Below are 19487 nucleotides of genomic sequence, written 5' to 3'. Positions count from 1 at the left end.
CTATTCTCTACAACTTGGCTCATTCATGTGGAAAATGTGGTCACAGCCAGTCACCATCCAACTGTCACTCAAATGACTTGCAATTTTTTTTTTCATCTCCCACCTTAGTTGTGTGTATTAATCACTCATTGTTTGCAGAATACTTTGCTGAGGTTGATACATCTTGTCCTTATTCCTTGGTTTATTTCAAAGTAACACTCTTGTCAGACAGCAGTTTGAATGGATATGCTGCCCTTAACTCAGGAAAGCATCACGAGGTACTTCATCAGGCAAAAATTAACACTGAGGCGAAGAAGGAGATGTTGGGAGGCGTGATTAAAATATTCTTCGATTTTAAGGAGCATCTTAAAAGAAGAGAGAGGCGTGGAGGGACAGCAAGGATCAAGGAATATATTCCAGATATAGGGGGCGGAATTCTCCATTTTAGCAGCAGTGTTGACGCCGTTGTAAACGCCGGAGCGTTTTACGACGGCGCCATCTGGCCGCAAGGATCAGCGATCCCCCAACCCACAGGGGGCCAGCACGGCGCTGGAACGCCTCACGCAGCTCCAGCTGCCGATACGGGCCCCAGCAACTACGACCGCGGGTCCGCGCATGCGCGCCATGGCCGTCTCCGTGCCGGCCCCCATACAACATGGCGGAGCCCTACAGGGGCCCGGTGCTGAGGAACATAGGCCCCCCCCCTCGGAATGAGCTCGCCCGCTGATCGGTATCCCCCGATCGCGGGCCTGGCCACCGTGGAGGCCCCCCTCCCCGGAGTTGGATACCCCCACCTTCCCACCAAGGGGGACCCCGCAGCCAGAATGCCGATGTCCCGGCGGGGACTTGGCGTGCACTCGGCCCATCGCGCAGGGAGAATCGCCGGGAGGGGCCGCTTTCAACGGCCCCCAACCGGTGCGGCGGGGACCCCCAGGTGCGTTTGGCGCTGATTCTCCGGTCGGCGGAGAATCGGCGGCCTGGCGCCAGAGCGCGTGGCGTGATTCCCGCCCCCCCCCCCCCCCCCCCCCCCCCCCACTCACCGATACTCTGACCTGGCGCGTGATCGGAGAATCCCACCCAGGGACATTATGCAGCTGAAGGCATGGTGACAGAAATGAATACGGAGTTTGTAAGAAGCCAGAGTTGGAGGAAATCTGAATTCTTGGAGGTTTGTAGGGCTGGAGGAGATTAGAGAGCGAGGGATCGATGAGGCCCCGGAGGGGTTTGTACACAAAGACAAGATTAAAACAGAAACACCTGGGACTGAGCCAGTGTAGGCCCACAAGCCCAGGGGCGGTGGATAAGTGTGGGGTGGGATATGGGCAATGGTCGAACTCTCTGACTTGCTGTCAATGGCTAATTATTCGCAGGCTGTTCCCGTATCTGATTAAATGCAGGTTTTTCCAGTTACAAATTGTGGAGTTATTACATCTCATGAAATGATGCAGCGACCCAATATGTGTCCTGCATTCTGGGCAGGGGATGAAGGTAAAGATGAACTTTTTATTCTTGCCATCTGTCGGAAAGCAGAGGGGGTTCAATTTTTGAAATGACTTGCAGCAACTCCCTTTAGGAATAAACAAAAGTCTAATTTATTCACGCATTCAAACCCAGGGAATGGTCGCAACTTCATCCGCACACATGCAAGCACACAATAAGAAGATTGGAAAGAGGCGTTTTTGCAAGTCAGAATTACTTAAAAGAAAAAGCACCACAGATATGGATATCAGTTCCCATGATTGCCAGAGTGCAGTTGTTGCAGTCGAGTGAGAGTTCCTTAACGGAGGAGCTACAGCGGCTTGAGCTAGCTGAAGCAAGATTTGCAGAATTTGTTTAAAGTGGATGGTGACGTAGTGAGACGAGATTGGTAAATAGTTGCTTGATCTGCTCGGCAGGCGTTGGCTGGAACCTTCCAGGGAAACAGGCCATGAGGAGGGTCAGAGTTGAAGTAGGCCGGTGGTCAGCCTGGCGTCTACCTTTGCTGTTTGCCGGCTAGAACTTAAACTGAATTGCAAGTCTGAAAATGTAATATTGAAACGTTCTAAAGGTCAGAAGTGAGCTGTAGGCTAACGAGCCGTTTCTGTGCCTCTGGTCAAAATGTGTTGGTCACCTTAGGAGATAAACGGTGGAATTTGGTGCCTCTACAGGTAGAACAAGTTTTGTTTTTCTTTTAAAAAAAATTTAGAGTGGCCAATTATTTTTTCCAATTAAGGGGCAATTTAGCGTGGCCAATCCACCTATCCTACACATCTTTGGGTTGTGGGGGTGAAACCCATGCAGACATGGGGAGAACGTGCAAACTCCACATGGACAGTGAGCCAGGGCCGGGATTTGAACCCGGGTCCTCAGCGCCATAGGCAGCAATGCTAACCACTGTGCTGCCCCAGGTAGAATAAGTTTTGATGGCTTTCCTTTTGTTATAGGATGAGGCTGGGGAAACAGGTTGGCTACTGGTCCCTGGTTTTCATTATTTGTAGTGTCCTCACAATGAGGGGAATGAAACTCCACAACAAGGATGAGCTTTTGTCCTGTAACTGCGGTTGGGAATTTCCAGAAACCGTAAGCAACTTGTGAATTGGGTGACCTGCGGCAAACACCTTTTGGTTCAGCAAGGTCCACTATTTTTAATAAGCAAAACGGTAAGATTTGATTGAAACTGTTTATGACCTCTTGCATGGCACTGCAGCCAGGGTGTGTTATCGATGGCCAGAATTTTCCAGCCCTGGCCCCTGGTGAATCTTCCAATCCGGCCGAATTCGATGGACCTTTGGCTGGCCCACCTCATCCTCCGTGAGGAAACCCTTCGCGGTGGGGCCGGAATATACCGCACAATATTTACCCCAGACATTGAAACACCGAATGAAATGTAGGAGGGATAACTGAGTAGCAGCATGATCATTGCACTATTCAAGAAACCTTCATGCCTGCTTCCATGCAACAGATGTCACCAAATTGAATAGCGGCTCCCAGAAGCCCAATCTTGCACATGATCACGGGAAAAGACTTGACAATAAGGTGTTGTTTATATGAAAATATGTTGTTCTCCCACTCGTTCCTTTCCTTTTCATTTGCATTATGTTATAGTTTGCTCCCATCAAATGAGAAGTGTCATTTCACGTTCGTACTTTAAAAAAAAAAATTCTGTCTCGAGACATAAGCATCATCGAGCAAGGCCATCATATGTTGCCCAACCCTAACTTCCCTTGAGAAGGAGGTTCACCAGGAATGGCCATTTTATGTTCAAGTTAGGGTTCAGTATGACTGAGACGGGAAGGTGGAAATGGTGAATTTCTCCACGGGCCCTGCCTTCCTATGTGGTGGAGATGTTGTTAAAGGAAAGGATGAAATTGAAGGGGCTGAACTCCTGACAAATTCCTCCTTCCCACTCCCTGCTGCTTGCACCCGCAAACCAGCGGCTCCTGTCACTTCAACGAAGGAGTTCCGTCCCCATGGTTTTGGATTAAACGGATTGTTTGCTGGAAGTTGCATGGCAGTGATGGTTTAGCTGCTCTGAGTGTAGTGTCGTGCAATGGAATTAGTACTTTACTGACTCCGGGGAGGCTAGTGGTAAACCAACAGATTTATTTACACTATTTACAAAGATCTGCATAATGCAGCATATCGCCCCGAGTACAGTCCATGCTGGGAGGATGAACCACACCAGGCCCTGTTTTGGGCCTTCTTTTATGTTAGCTCATAATGAACCCCAGGTGGTTGGTCTCTGTACCGATCTGGGTCGTTCACACTCCGAGTCCCACTGATTAACGATGGTTTACCTGTAGTCCTCATGGGGGTCATGACACCCCTCTCCGTGCCGCACCCCCACCCCCAAGCCCGAAAGTCTCCCATCAGCCACCAACAGCGGAGGCCTCTGCGCCACTTTGCCTCCGCTTCCGCCATTGGCGGCTCTGGGTCGGGTGGAGTGTATCGATTAGCCAATCGCCGTTTCCTGGCTGACTACCGAAGAGTTACTGTCGGGACCTTGGTCCCAGATACACCAGCCCCTGCCGGCACAAACTCCTCTGTGTGCATCCCGGATCCAGAATCATCCTCCTCTTGGTCGACCGGATGGCTGGGGCCTTAGACTGAAAGCGCTACCACCATCAGCCGGGTGTCCAGAAGGGCAGGTTCCTGTTTCCTCAAGTGGTCCAAGTGTTGTCTCTGGATCTTTCCCAGAACCCAAACTTTATACGAAACTGAGCCCCCACGTTCCAATATCACACCCGGGAGCCACAATGGGAAACCGAGCCCGTACCGTCCAGTACCACACCCGGGAGCCACAATGGGAAACCGAGCCCGTACCTTCCAATATCACACCCGGGAGCCACAATGGGAAACCGAGCCCGTACCTTCCAATATCACACACGGGAGCCACAATGGGAAACCGAGCCCGTACCTTCCAATATCACACCCGGGAGCCACAATGGGAAACCGAGCCCGTACCTTCCAATATCACACCCGGGAGCCACAATGGGAAACCGAGCCCGTACCGTCCAATATCACACACGGGAGCCACAATGGGAAACCGAGCCCGTACCGTCCAGTATCACACCCGGGAGCCGCAATGGGAAACCGAGCCCGTACCGTCCAGTATCACACCCGGGAGCCACAATGGGAAACCGAGCCCGTACCTTCCAATATCACACCCGGGAGCCACAATGGGAAACCGAGCCCGTACCGTCCAGTATCACACCCGGGAGACACAATGGGAAACCGAGCCCGTACCTTCCAGTATCACACCCGGGAGACACAATGGGAAACCGAGCCCGTACCTTCCAATATCACACCCGGGAGCCACAATGGGAAACCGAGCCCGTACCTTCCAATATCACACCCGGGAGCCACAATGGGAAACCGAGCCCGTACCTTCCAATATCACACCCGGGAGCCACAATGGGAAACCGAGCCCGTACCTTCCAGTATCACACCCGGGAGCCACAATGGGAAACCGAGCCCGGACCTTCCAGTATCACACCCGGGAGCCACAATGGGAATCCAAGCCCGTACCTTCCAGTGTCACACCCGGGAATCACAATGGGAAATGGGACCCGTACCTTCCAGTATCACAGCCGGGAATCACAATGGGAAATGGGACCCGTACCTTCCAGTATCACAGCCGGGATTCACAATGGGAATCCAAGCCCGTACCTTCCAGTACCACACCCGGGAGCCACAATGGGAAACAGAGCCCGTACCTTCCAATATCACACCCGGGAGCCACAATGGGAAACCGAGCCCGTACCTTCCAGTATCACACCCGGGAGACACAATGGGAAACCGAGCCCGTACCTTCCAATATCACACACGGGACCCACAATGGGAAACCGAGCCCGTACCTTCCAATATCACACCCGGGAGCCACAATGGGAAACCGAGCCCGTACCTTCCAGTATCACACCCGGGAGACACAATGGGAAACCGAGCCCGTACCTTCCAGTATCACACCCGGGAGACACAATGGGAAACCGAGCCCGTACCGTCCAGTACCACACCCGGGAGCCACAATGGGAAACAGAGCCCGTACCTTCCAATATCACACCCGGGAGCCACAATGGGAAACCGAGCCCGTACCTTCCAGTATCACACCCGGGAGACACAATGGGAAACCGAGCCCGTACCTTCCAATATCACACACGGGACCCACAATGGGAAACCGAGCCCGTACCTTCCAATATCACACCCGGGAGCCACAATGGGAAACCGAGCCCGTACCTTCCAATATCACGCCCGGGAGACACTATGGGAAACCGAGCCCGGACCTTCCAATATCACACCCGGGAGTATTGCAGGCAGCTCTGGGCACTGGGAGTACTGCAGACAGCACTGCAGGCAGCTCTGGTCACTGGCAGTAATGAAGGCAGCTCTGGGCACTGGGAGTACTGCAGGCAGTAATGCAGGCAGCTCTGGGCACTGGGAGCACTGCAGGCAGCTCTGGGCACTGGCAGTAATGCAGGCAGCTCTGGGCACGGGGAGTAATGCAGGCAGCTCTGAGCACTGGGAGTAATGCAGGCAGCTCTGGGCACTGGGAGCACTGCAGGCAGCTCTGGGCACTGGCAGTAATGCAGGCAGCTCTGGGCACGGGGAGTAATGCAGGCAGCTCTGGGCACTGGCAGTAATGCAGGCAGCTCTGGGCACTGGGAGCACTGCAGGCAGCTCTGGGCACTGGGAGCACTGCAGGCAGCTCTGAGCACTGGGAGCACTGCAGGCAGCTCTGAGCACTGGGAGTACTGCAGGCAGCTCTGGGCACTGGGAGTGCTGCAGGCTGCTCTGGGCACTGGGAGTACTGCAGGCTGCTCTGGGCACTGGGAGTACTGCAGGCAGCTCTGGGCACTGGGAGCACTGCAGGCAGCTCTGAGCACTGGGAGTACTGCAGGCAGCTCTGGGCACTGGGAGCACTGCAGGCAGCTCTGAGCACTGGGAGTAATGCAGGCAGCTCTGGGCACTGGGAGCACTGCAGGCAGCTCTGGGCACTGGGAGCACTGCAGGCAGCTCTGAGCACTGGGAGCACTGCAGGCAGCTCTGGGCACTGGGAGTGCTGCAGGCTGCTCTGGGCACTGGGAGTACTGCAGGCTGCTCTGGGCACTGGGAGTACTGCATTTCACCTCTGAGCACTGGGAGTAATGCAGGCTGCTCTGGGCACTGGGAACACTGCAGGCACCTCTGGGCACTGGGAGCCCTGCAGGCTGCTCTGAGCACTGAGAGCACTGCAGGCAGCTCTGGGCACTGGGAGCACTGCAGGCAGCTCTGAGCACTGGCAGTAATGCAGGAAGCTCTGGGCACTGGGAGTACTGCAGGCGGCACTGGGAGCACTGCAGGCAGCTCTGGGTACTGGGAGCACTGCAGGCAGCTCTGGGCACTGGGAGCACTGCAGGCAGCTCTGAGCACTGGGAGCACTGCAGGCAGCTCTGGGCACTGGGAGCACTGCAGGCAGCTCTGGGCACTGGGAGCACTGCAGGCAGCACTGGGCACTGGGAGCACTGCAGGCAGCTCTAGGCACTGGGAGTACTGCAGGCGGCACTGGGAGCACTGCAGGCAGCTCTGGGTACTGGGAGCACTGCAGGCAGCTCTGGGCACTGGGAGCACTGCAGGCAGCTCTGGGCACTGGGAGCACTACAGGTAGCTCTGGGCACTGGGAGTACTGGAGGCAGCACTGGGAGCACTGCAGGTAGCTCTGGGCACTGTGAGTACTGGAGGCAGCACTGGGAGCACTGCAGGCAGCTCTGGGCACTGGGAGCACTGCAGGCAGCACTGGGAGCACTGCAGGCAGCTCTGGGCACTGGGAGCACTGCAGGCAGCACTGGGAGCACTGCAGGCAGCTCTGGGCAATGGGAGCACTGCAGGCAGCTCTGGGCACTGCATCCCTAGAGATAAGGCAAAGTAGATTTTCTGGAATAATTCTGGATACAAGGATTGACCTACTAGAATAGATTTTTTTTAAACTGCAGTTGTATTCCCTAGAATTTAGAAGGAGAGATTTTATCAAAATTTTCAACATATGTCGGAGAACTGAAGGAGTAGATTGAGAAATTATTTTGTTAGTTAGGGAGCCAAGGGCTAGGGGACACAGACTAAAGGTTAGAGCCAGATCTTTCAGGAGAGTAAATGGGAAATACGTTCACGTACTGAGGAGGGTAGATGTTTGAAACTCTCTTGTGCCAAAACTGTGAGATCAATTGTTAATTTTAAAACTGAGATTTATAGATTTTGTTGGCCAAAGGTATTAAAGGGTTCTGGCAGAAGTGGATACATGAGGTTAGGTTGCAGATCAGGCATCAGCTCTTTGAACGGTGCAAAGGCTCGAGAGGCCGTCCTTCCTAATACTGAGTTCTGAGGATCCGCACCCTGGGAGTAACTGATGTTGTCGATCATGGAATAAGCTGCAGCTTGTCTGGGCACTGGGAGTAAAGCAGGCACTGTATTGTCAGTGCGTAAAGGATACATTCAGTTCGACTCTGCTTGGGGGGAGTAAACATCTCACTTCCATATGGTACTTGCACATTCCGCCCATTTGTCAGCAGTAAGGAAAGCTAACAAGGATCCTTATCTTTTCTTTTAACTAGATTAGCAGAGCTCTGAGTAATTCGGGGCTGATTAACAGATGATGGATTTTACTCTGTAATATTTTTTCTCTCCCCTGTTTAGTATGTGATGCGGGCAGATGCTACAGAGCTCACTGCGTGGCTGCTGTTCTGAGACCTTCAGATCTGTGTTGGAATACAGCCATTTTATGAAGCAGTGGAGTGCCCATTGAGCAGTGGTAGTTCGTTAAGGCCTTGGGCAAAGCTTATGGGTTTAACAATATCGTCAGAAGCCCGAGACACAAACGTCTGACGCCCTGATGTAAAGTCTTGCCACATTTACTGAAGACATTCGCTCACCAGTTCCCCCCCCCCCGCCATGTGTGCGAGAATAAAGATAGAAGTAAGCCATTACATGTTTGTATAAGTGCTCTTCATCTGTGGATTTATTAACAAAAGTAAATAAACAGACTCCGCCGCGGTGCTGGGAAAATACTATTTTTGGACGTAGGGTTTTTCTTTTCCTATTTTTACTAAATGGGAAAGTAAGTGAAGGGTTATTATTGTAAACTGGCAGATGTTTTTATGTCATAGACAGGAAGTCACCAACAGTCATGATGTTGTCAACAACCGCTTTCATTTCATTGCATCTTTAAAGTCGAGGGTGCTGCACAGAATGGTTATCAAACAAAATTTGACATCAAGTCACATGAGGCGCGGTTGGATCAGGTGACAGGAATCTTGGTCATTCATCAAAAAAGTAGACTAACGGAGTGTCGTAAAGGAGATTTGAGGAGAGCATTCCGGAGCTTCAAGTCCTGGACAACTGAAAGCGGGTTCGACGTTGAGAATGCGGAAAAGGTCGGAGGGCTGGAGAAGGTTACAAAGATCAGGAGGAGATGAGGCTAGGGCAAAGACAGGTGAGAAATTGAAAATCCAGGCACTGCTGGACCGGGGGACAGTGTAGATCAGCAAGCACGGGGGTGGGGCATGTTCAGGACATGATCTGGGTCGCAGAGTTTAGCTCATTAAAGGTGCGAGATCAGTCAATAGAGCATTGGAATAGCAAAGGTGCACTATACAAATGCAAACCTTTGGTTTTATGTTTGCCCGCTCTCTTGTTGGCTGTACTTCTTGGTGTATGTGAAGGAACAGTCAGAGATCTGACCAGATCATAGGCCCAAAGAGACACTGAGCCGATGGATTATTTTATTGTTGAAGCTACCTATTCCTATTAAATCTGTAGCAATCAAATCTCTCTTGTGCATTAGGATCTACAAGAAAACAAATAACTGGCATTTGTACAGTACCTTTCATGACCTCTGAACGTCCCAAAGCATTTTACAACCAACAAAGTACATTGGTTATGCTGTCACTGTTGTATTGTAGGAAACATGCCAATTTGTGCACAGAAAGATCCCACTCTAAGCAATGAATTCGGATCATTTTTAGGTGCTGGTTGATGTTATGTCCCCTGTTGTGTCTATCAGGATGTCTTGAGAACGTAGTGTTGAACAAAGAACATCAAGCTAAGTTAATGAACAAAGCTGAATTTTTTACACTACTGAAATAAGATTCAAACAAGTCACACGGTATGAGTTATTAAATTAAACTATACGATATCTCTAACTGCAAAACTCTACACGATGCAACTAATCTATCTCATGCCTAAACACTTCTCCCACAATCCCAGAAGTCACATGATATTTATATGACTGCTCCTTATCGCCATCTGGTGGTGAGAAGTATTAACATCAAAATGTTAACCCTTTGTATTCCTTACACTATACATGTTGTGATAGTTGAGGCATGATTTTTGACTGGAACACTCACTACACTTCATCGAATAGCGCCGCCGAATGTCTTACATCCATCTGAGTGGGCAGATGGTGCCCAGGTTTAATGTCCTGTCCAAATGTCAACGCCGCTGAGCGTGCAGGGCACTCTTGGTACTGCACTGGAATGTCAGCTTGCTGAAAAAAATCTGCTGAAACCTTATAAGTGGCAAATTGTACCTATGATATTTTGATAGAAGCGAGAGTGCTACCAACTAAACTACACCTAGCAGTACAACAGAACCCTGCACGTCACACAGATGCCTCAGTGCTGGGAAGAACTGTTTTCAAGAGTGTACCAGAAGGAGGCCATTTGGCCCATCACACCTTTGACACTGTGAAAGAGCTATCTTATTCTCATGCTCTTTCCCCCATAGCCCTGCAAATGTTTCCCATTCAAACAGATGCAGATCGCTTGTTTGAAATTTACTGCTGGATCTGCTTCACGCAAAGGTGGCAGCTGGAGTGCCGAGAGACCAAATACTTAAATCTGGGAATTTCCCGAGTGATCAGTACTGGGCCTCAACTTCTACAATCTACATTAATGATTCGGAGGCAGGGACCGCCCGGATTCTGGCCCAGTTTAAAGATGATGCAAAGATAGGTAGGGAACAAGGAAGCGAGTCTACAAAGGGACAGGTTAAGTGAGTGAGCAAATATTTGGCACATGGAGTCTAATGTGGGAGCTTTTGAGGATTTCCATTTCCATTTCCCCAGGAACAGTAGAAAAGCAGAATAATATCTAAATGCAGAGATGCTACAGAATGCTGCAGTACAACAGGATCTGCGTGTTCCTGTAGATCAGTCCCAAAAGTTAGCAAAGAAGTGCGGCAAATAATTAAGACGGCAAATGGAATGTTGGCATTTGTTGTAAAGGGGGTAGGGATGGTGTATTAAAGTAGGGAGGTCTTGCTACAACTATACACATCATTGGTGAGACTGTGCCGAGAGTTTTGTGTACTTCTCTGTCAGCCATGATGTTATTGAATGCCGGAGCAGGCTCGGGGAGCTGAATCACCAACCCATTTCGTATTTCTTATCATCTTAAATCCCCCAGCCTTTCGGGCAGCACATTCCAGATTCCCAGATGTGTGCCAGCTGCTAATTTCTGCTGCGCACCCCTGTAATTTGTTCCTGGGCTGTAGGGTTCTCCAGTTCTGTCATTAGCAGATACCGGGGGAGTGGCTGGCCGTCTCCAACAGCTCTCCATTCTTTGCCGATGGGATTGGATTTCACAGGGTGGGTTGCAGTCTGTCTCTGCTGTGCCTGTTCGTTCAGTAATGTATCAGCAAAGAAAGTAACTGAAGGGAGGTCAGCTCATTGATGTGATGTGAAAGCTGGCAAATTTACTCTGTCTGACTCGCCAGCCAAAGGGTAGCTTGCCCCAAGCTATAAGGTGAGTGACATTTTCAAGCACTGGTTTCTGCCCATTAACCCATGAAGCAGAAACGAATGATGTATCTGGACAGCACCGTTCATGGTTCCTCACTTTCTCTCTGGCTTCGAGATTGTAAATAGTTTGTAAATAGTCGTAGTTCAAATTTGTCATGTTTGGAAACAGGTTGACAACAGTTGTTGAAAAAAATTCTCAGTGCTGTCCACGTTAAAGTATTCTCTCCGCCAGTGACTACGGACAACTCCAACATCGCGGGACTCTCTCAGTAATGTCGACGTGGAACATGTACTCCAATCCCTGGAGCGAGAATTAGAAGCTGGATGTTTGGGAAGGAAATCAGGAAACAGCTTTTCCACACGCTGGGTGGGGAAATCTGGAATTCTCTTTTCCTGAAAGGCTGTGGGCAGTTGACACATGGAGAAAGGAGTAGAGGATTTTAAAATTCATTCATGGGATGTGATTGTCGCTGGGTGGGTCAAATTTTATTGCCCATCCCTAATTTCCCTTGCGAAGGTAGTGATGAGCTGCCTTCTTGGACGGCTGATGTCCATGTGGTGTAGGTGCAGCCACAGCGCTGTTAGGGAGGGAGTTTACAGGATTTTGACCCAGTGGTGGAACAGTGATAGATTTCCAAGTCCTCAGGGTGGTTGCCTTGGAGAGGAACTTGCAAGTGGTGGCGTTCCCATATACCTGCCACCCTTGTCCTTCTAGGTGGCAGAGGTTGTGGACTTGAAAGATGCTGTCTGAGGAGCCTTGGTGAGTTGCAGTAATGCATCTCGTACGGTGCGCACTACTGCCCTTGGGGCAAAGGTTATGTGGAGAAAGCAGGATTAGGCTATTGAGTTGTGTAATAAGTCCATGGAGGCAGAAGTCCCGTCACCAGAATTCCTTTCATTCACAAACCCGACAGCTGAACAACCCTGCCCATTCAGTCTGCTGTCTACACCGGGAGTGCAGAGGATCTGACACTCCCTGTTATATACAAAGAAAGGGGCTCCCTGATTGGATGATCAGCCATGATCTTGATAAATGGCGGAGCAGGCTCAAAGGGCCAAAAGGCCTCCTCCTGCTCCTATCTTCCATGTATCTATGTATTTATGAGTCAGTAACGCAGGGAGTGAATGTTTAAGGTTCTGGATGAGGTTCCGATGAAGCAGGCTATTTTTACACCGGATGGTGTTGAGCTTATCTTATGTTGTTGGCACTCCAGGCAAGTGAAGAGTATTCCATCAAACTCCTGCTTTTTGCCTTGTCGGTGGTTACCTGCTTTGGGAGTCAGTAGGTGAGCGATTTGCTGCAGAATTCCCAGCCTCTGACCTGTTCTTGTAGCCAGAGTATTTATATGGCTGATCGAGTTCAGTTTCGGTAAGCCCCAGGATGTTGTTCATGGGGATTTAATGGCGGCAATTCCATTGAATGTCAAGGGGAGAAAGTTAGATTCTCTCTTGTTAGATTTGATCCTTGCCTTACACTTGAGTGTGAAATGAGCCTGAATATTTATCCAGGTCTTGAGTTATATGGACATGGATGCTCCAGTCTCTGAGGAGTCACAAATGGTTCTGAACATCATCCACGGACATCATCACTTCTGATCTTATGGTGGAGGGAAAGTTAATGATGACACAGCTGAAGATAATAATAATAACCTTTTATTGTCACAAGTATGAAGTTACTGTGAAAAGACCCCAGTCGCCACATTCCGGTATCTGTTCGGGGAAGCTGGTACGGGAATTGAACCCAGCTCCTGGCCTTGTTCTGCATCACAAACCAGCTGTCTAGCCCACTGAGCTAAACCAGCCCATGTATGGGCCCTGAACTCGAATCTGATGAACACATGCAGCGATGTTCTAGGACTGAGCCGATTGATCTCTTAAAGCCATCTACCTTTAATAATAATAATCTTTATTGTCACAAATAGGCTTACATTAACACTGCAATGAAGTTACTGTGAAAAGCCCCAAATCGCCTCATTCCGGCGCCTGTTCGGGTAAACTGAGGGAGAATTCAGAATGTCCAATTCACCTAACAAGCACGTCTTTCGGGACTTGAAGGAGGAAACCGGAGCACCCTCGGATGTTCCTCGCCAAGGCTCCAGAATGAAGTACAGTCCCATTTAATAGCGGGCTTGTTCTTGGCACTCCACTGCCCGGAAACAACCGACTATATACGCCCGACACGGGACTCTGATTCATTTCCATTAAATCACACCCCTGCTCTGTGCTACAGCCTGCTGCAGCACAATGTATTTAGAGTTGTCTAGATGTGGATAGAAACCTGGTCAAACTAGCACGTAACTGGAAAAAGAGGCCAAGTGGAAGAGCAATGCCCCATTTGCATCGTGCATCATGATATATTTGTATGTAGTGGCCGGCAAGGTAGCACAGTGGTTAGCACTGCTGCTTCACTGCGCCAGGGTCCCAGGTTCGATTCCCAGCTTGGGTCACTGTCTGTCTGGAGTCTGCACGTTCTCCCTGTGTCTGCATGGTTTTCATCCGGGTGCTCCGGTTTCCTCCCACAAATCCCAAAAGGCATGCTGTTAGGTAATTTGGACATTCTGAATTCTCCCACTGTGTACCCAAACAGGCGGCAGAATGTGGCGACCAGAGGCTTTTCACAGTAACTTCATTGCAGGGTTAATGTAAGCCTACTTGTGACAATAAAAAATATTATTATTATCCCATTCACAACATTTCACAGCAGGCTAATGCTGAAGGGTTGGGTTAATGGGGAAGGATTGGGTTAATGGGCAAGAGTTGGGTTAATGGGGAAGGGTTGGGTTAATGGGGAAGGATTGGGTTAATGGGGAAGGGTTAGGTTAATGGGGAAGGGTGGGTTAATGGGGAAGGGTTGGGTTATTAGGGAATGGTTGGGTTAATGGGGAAGGGTTGGGTTAATGGGGAAGAGTTTGGTTAATGGGAAAAGGTTGGGTTAATGGGGAAGGCTTGGATTAATGGGGAAGGGTTGGGTTAATGGGGAAGGGTTGGGTTAATGGGGAAGGGTTGGGTTAATGGGAAAGGGTTGGGTTAATGGGGAAGGCTTGGCTTAATGGGAAAGGGTTGGGTTAATGAGGAAGAGTTGGGTTATTAGGGAAGGGTTGGGTTAATGGGAAAGGGTTGGGTTAATGGGGAAGGGTTGGGTTAATGGGGAAGGGTTGGGTTAATGGGGAAGGGTTAGGTTAATGGGAAAGGATTGGGTTATTGTGGAAGGGTTGGGTTAATGGGGAAGGGTTGGGTTAATGGGGAAGAGTTGGGTTAATGGGGAAGGCTTGGATTAATGGGGAAGGGTTAGGTTAATGGGGAAGGGTTGGGTTAATGGGGAAGGGTTGGGTTAATGGGAAAGGGTTGGGTTAATGGGGAAGGCTTGGCTTAATGGGAAAGGGTTGGGTTAATGAGGAAGAGTTGGGTTATTAGGGAAGGGTTGGGTTAATGGGAAAGGGTTGGGTTAATGGGGAAGGGTTGGGTTAATGGGGAAGGGTTGGGTTAATGGGGGTTAGGTTAATGGGAAAGGATTGGGTTATTGTGGAAGGGTTGGGTTAATGGGGAAGGGTTGGGTTAATGGGGAAGAGTTGGGTTAATGGGGAAGGCTTGGATTAATGGGGAAGGGTTAGGTTAATGGGGAAGGGTTGGGTTAATGGGGAAGGGTTGGGTTAATGGGGAAGGGTTAGGTTAATGGGGAAGGGTTAGGTTAATGGGGAAGGGTTGGGTTAATGGGGATGGGTTAGGTTAATGGGGAAGGGTTAGGTTAATGGGGAAGGCTTGGGTTAATAGGGAAGGGTTAGGTTAATGGGGAAGGGTTGGGTTAATGGGAAAGGATTGGGTTAATGGGGAAGGCTTGGGTTAATGGGGAAGGCTTGGGTTAATGAGGAAGGGTTGGGTTAATGGGAAAGGATTGGGTTATTGTGGAAGGGTTGGGTTAATGGGGAAGGGTTGGGTTCATGGGGAAGGCTTGGGTTAATGAGGAAGGGTTAGGTTAATGGGAAAGGATTGGGTTATTGTGGAAGGGTTGGGTTAATGGGGAAGGGTTGTGTTAATGGGGAAGGGTTGGGTTAATGGGGAAGGGCTGAGTTAATGGGGAAGGGTTGGGTTCATGGGGAAAGGTTGGCTAACCACTGGAGAGGCCATTTCTGATGTCCGGTGGTTGATCTGAAAGGCAGTTGCTGCAGTGAAGGATTTGCAATGGGGAGTTTCTGCAGCAAGGTAAACCTGTTAATCTTGGTGTCTTAGTGCCTTGCATTAAGTTACTAATGACAGCCCCATTTCCAAACAATGGACAAAAGCAATTAATTTTAAATATAAGCCTGGACTACTTTTTATTGAGCAGTGACTAACGAGGATACTTCACGATCAAACATGATGCAAATCTAAAAATAAACCAAATGACTGCGGATGCTGGAATCTGAAACAAAAACTGAAAATACTGGCTCTCAGCAGGTCTGACAGCATCTGTGGAGAGATGGGAGCTCACATTTCGAGTCTGGATGACTCTTTGTCAAAGCTTTGAGCTCTCAGACCTGCTGAGATCTTCCAGTATTTTCTGTTTTCGTTATGCAAATCCAGCTGTTTATTCTTTTTTAAAATAAATTTAAAGTACCCAATTACTTTTTTCCATTTAAGGGGCAATTTAGCGTGGCCAATCCACCTAACCTGCACATCTTTGGGTTGTGGAGGTAAAACCCACGCAGACACGGGGAGAACGTGCAAACTCCACACGGACAGTGACCCAGAGCCAGGATCGAACCTGGGACCTCGGCGCCTAAGGCAGCAGTGCTAACCACTGCGCCACTGTGCTGCCCTCAGCTGCTTATTCCAACACTTTTTTTCCTAGTTTTGTCTCCCATTTTACTCTCCTCCCCACTCTCCCTCCCCCCTCCCCCACCCCTTTCCTTCCCCCCCCCCCCCCCCCCCCCTCCCCTCCCCTCCCTCTGGTACACACGGGCAACCTCCTTTGTCTTCCAGCTCCATCTAAAGCCTAGAGCTGTCAGCCTGTCAATACAGATCCATGGATTGTTGAACTGCTTTACAAGTTCCAAAGACACAGCTCATCATCCAACTCAGTCACCCTGACAAGGACCGTCCACTGAACATTACCTAAGATTCTCCAGATTGATTACACTGGCCTTTGCTTGAGTGGCATGTCTTGAGGATCAGTGACAGGAGCTACCCAGGCACCGATCCCAAACGAGTTCAGGCAAGATGCAGTCAATCCAAGGGATCGGTGCGTTCCATTCTGCGGTTGTGAATAAGTCATAGTCGTTTTATTTATTTAAAATATTAATCACTGGTGTTTCGACCTCATGCAGTATTTATAGTGAAGTGCTCTAGAGAATGAGCAGTTTCACAGGCTGATAGATGAACACATATCAAGGGGTTTGATTTTTATTGGCTGTGTCTTCCTCTTTGGGAATGTGAGCTACTTTCGGTTGATCCTTCAGGGCATGATTTCCTTGGGATAATTTTGTAAGTTTTTCTTTTCAATCTCAATTAAGCAGCATTTAGTGCTTCTTGCAACTAGCCCAATTGAAGGCATATTGTCACCAGAGCATCAGTTCTCAAGATACATTGGGGTTATCCATTCACTGCCTTCCTGATTACCAACCAGATCGCTACAGAATCATATGATACAGAAAAAGGCCATTCAGCTGATTGTCCCTGTACCTGTTCTTTGAAAGAGTTATTCCATTCTATCCACTCTCTGGCTCCTTTCCCTATTGCCCAGCAAATTCTTCCCTTTCAAATATTTATCTATTCCCCATTTGAAAATTACAATTGGATGTATTTCCACCACCATTTCTGGCAGTGCTTTCCAGCTCGTCATCAGTCATCATCGAGGAAACAGAAAAGCTCTTACGTGACTGCTTAGAGACAGTGGACTGGTCCATATTTAAGAACTCAGCGACCAACTTACATGAGTATGCCACCACCGTCACAGACTTCATCAGCAAATGTGTGGATGACTGCGTGCCAAAGAAAGCAGTACGTACATTCCCCAACCGAACCATGGCTCAATTGCGAGATTGACTCCCTACTGAAGGACAGACCTGAGGCGTTCAAGGCAGACGACCCTGACCTATACAAGAAATCCAGGTACGACCTCCACAAAGCCATCCGAAATGCCAAGAGAGAATATCAAACCAAGCTAGAGTCACAGACAGAGTCTCGGCGGTTGTGGCAAGGACTAAACAACATAACGGGCTACAAAGCGAAGCCGAGCAGTATATCTGGCAGCAGCGCACCCCTCCCCGATGAACTTAATGCATCCTATGCTCGGTTTGAGCAGGTAACCAACAATCCCCTGTCGAGTGCCCCAGCAGACCATAACTCACCCATACCCACCGTCACAGCTTCCGAAGTCAGATCGGCCTTCCTGAAAGTGAACCCTCGGAAGGCGACAGGCCCGGACGGGAGACCTGGTCGTGCACTCAGAGCCTGCGCGGACCAGCTGGCAGAGGTATTCACAGACATCTTTAACCTATCCCTACTCCACTCCGAGGTCCCCACCTGCTTCAAGAAGGCCACCATCATACTGGTACCAAAGAAGAACCAGGCAACGTGCCTCATTGACTACCGTCCGGTGGCCCTGACTTCAGTCGTGATGAAGTGCTTCGAGAGGTTGATCATCAACTCCATACTCCCAGATCCACGCCTTGATCCACTGCAATTCGCATACCGTCGCAACCAGTCCATAGCAGACGGCATTTCCCTGGCCCTATACTCATCCCAAGAGCATCTCGACAACAAGGACTCCTACATCAGACTCCTATTTATTGACTACAGCTCTGCCTTTAACACCATAATCCCAGCCAAGCTCATATCAAAGCTCCAAAACCTAGGACTTGGCTCCCCACTCTGCAACTGGATCCTCGATTTTCTGACCAACAGACCACAATCAGTAAGAATGAACACCAACACCTCCTCCACAATAGTCCTCAATACCAGTGCCCCGCAAGGCTGTGTACTTAGCCCCCTACTCTACTCCCTGTACACACACGACTGCATGGCAAAATTTGGTTCCAACTCCATCTACGGGTTTGTTGGCGATACGACGATAGTGGGCCGGATCTTGAATAACGACGAGTCAGAATACAGGAGGGAGATAGAGAACCTAGTGGAGTGGTGCAGCGTCAACAATCTCTCCCTCAATGCCAGCAAAACTAAAGAGCTGGTCATTGACTTCAGGAAGCAAAGTACTGTACACACCCCTGTCAGCATCAACGGGGCCGAGGTGGAGATGGTTAGCAGTTTCAAATTCCTAGGGGTGCACATCTCCAAACATCTGTCCTGGTCCACCTACGTCGACACTACCACCAAGAAAGCACAACAGCGCCTATACTTCGTCAGGAAACTAAGGAAATTCGGCATGTCCACATTAACCCTTACCAACTTTTAAAGATGCACCATAGAAAGCATCCTATCGGGCTGCATCACAGCCTGGTATGGCAATTGCTCGGCCCAGGACCGGAAGAAACTTCAGAGAGTCGAGAACACAGCCCAGTCCATCACACAAACCCGCCTCCCATCCATTGACTCCATCTACACCTCCCGCTGCCTGGGGAAAGCGGGCAGCATAATCAAAGACCCCTCCCACCCGGCTTACTCACTCTTCCAACTTCTTCCATCGGGCAGGAGATACAGAAGTCTGAGAACACGCACGAACAGACTCAAAAACAGCTTCTTCCCCGCTGTTACCAGGCTCCTAAATGACCCTATTGACTGACCTCATTAACACTACACCCTGTATGCTTCATCCGATGCCAATGCTTATGTAGTTACATTGTGTACCTTGTGTTGCCCTGTTATGTATTTTCTTTTATTCCCTTTTCTTCCCCTGTACTTAATGATCTGTTGAGCGGCTCGCAGAAAACTACTTTTCACTGTACCTCGGTACACGTGACAATAAAGAAATCTAATCCAATCCATGTGTGAAGAATTGTTTCCTTTGCCAATTCCCTTAAATCTGTGCCCTCTCCTGATGGCACTCCCCATGGAGAAAGTGCAAACTCCACACAGATAGTCACCCAAGCCGCAAAGCGAACCCGGGCCCCTGGTGCTCTGAGGCAGCAGTGCAAATGACTGTGCCACCGTGCCGCCGCTGATAACCTAACCAGTTATATTTTAAAAGTTCAGCGCAACTTTTTTTTGTGAGACTTTGACCCATTCATGCAACTGGCTGATACTAATGGGGTTGCATGGTAACACAGTGGTTAGCATTGTTGCTTCACAGCGCCAGGGACCCGGGTTCGATTCCCGGCCTGGGTCACTA

General features: G+C 49.6%; 1 protein-coding gene across 13 annotated transcripts in view; it reads left to right on the top strand.

Moving 5' to 3' along the window:
* celf2 (cugbp, Elav-like family member 2) overlaps window positions 1-19487 on the top strand; it is a 925307-nt gene that overhangs the window by 407419 nt on the left and 498401 nt on the right. The gene's annotated exons all lie outside the window — the stretch shown is intronic.

This window comes from Scyliorhinus canicula, chromosome 11 (assembly GCF_902713615.1).
Source record: "Scyliorhinus canicula chromosome 11, sScyCan1.1, whole genome shotgun sequence".
Classification (NCBI taxonomy): domain Eukaryota; kingdom Metazoa; phylum Chordata; class Chondrichthyes; order Carcharhiniformes; family Scyliorhinidae; genus Scyliorhinus; species Scyliorhinus canicula.
Note: the sequence above shows the minus strand (reverse complement) of the source record. Positions and strands in the feature narration are given on the sequence as shown.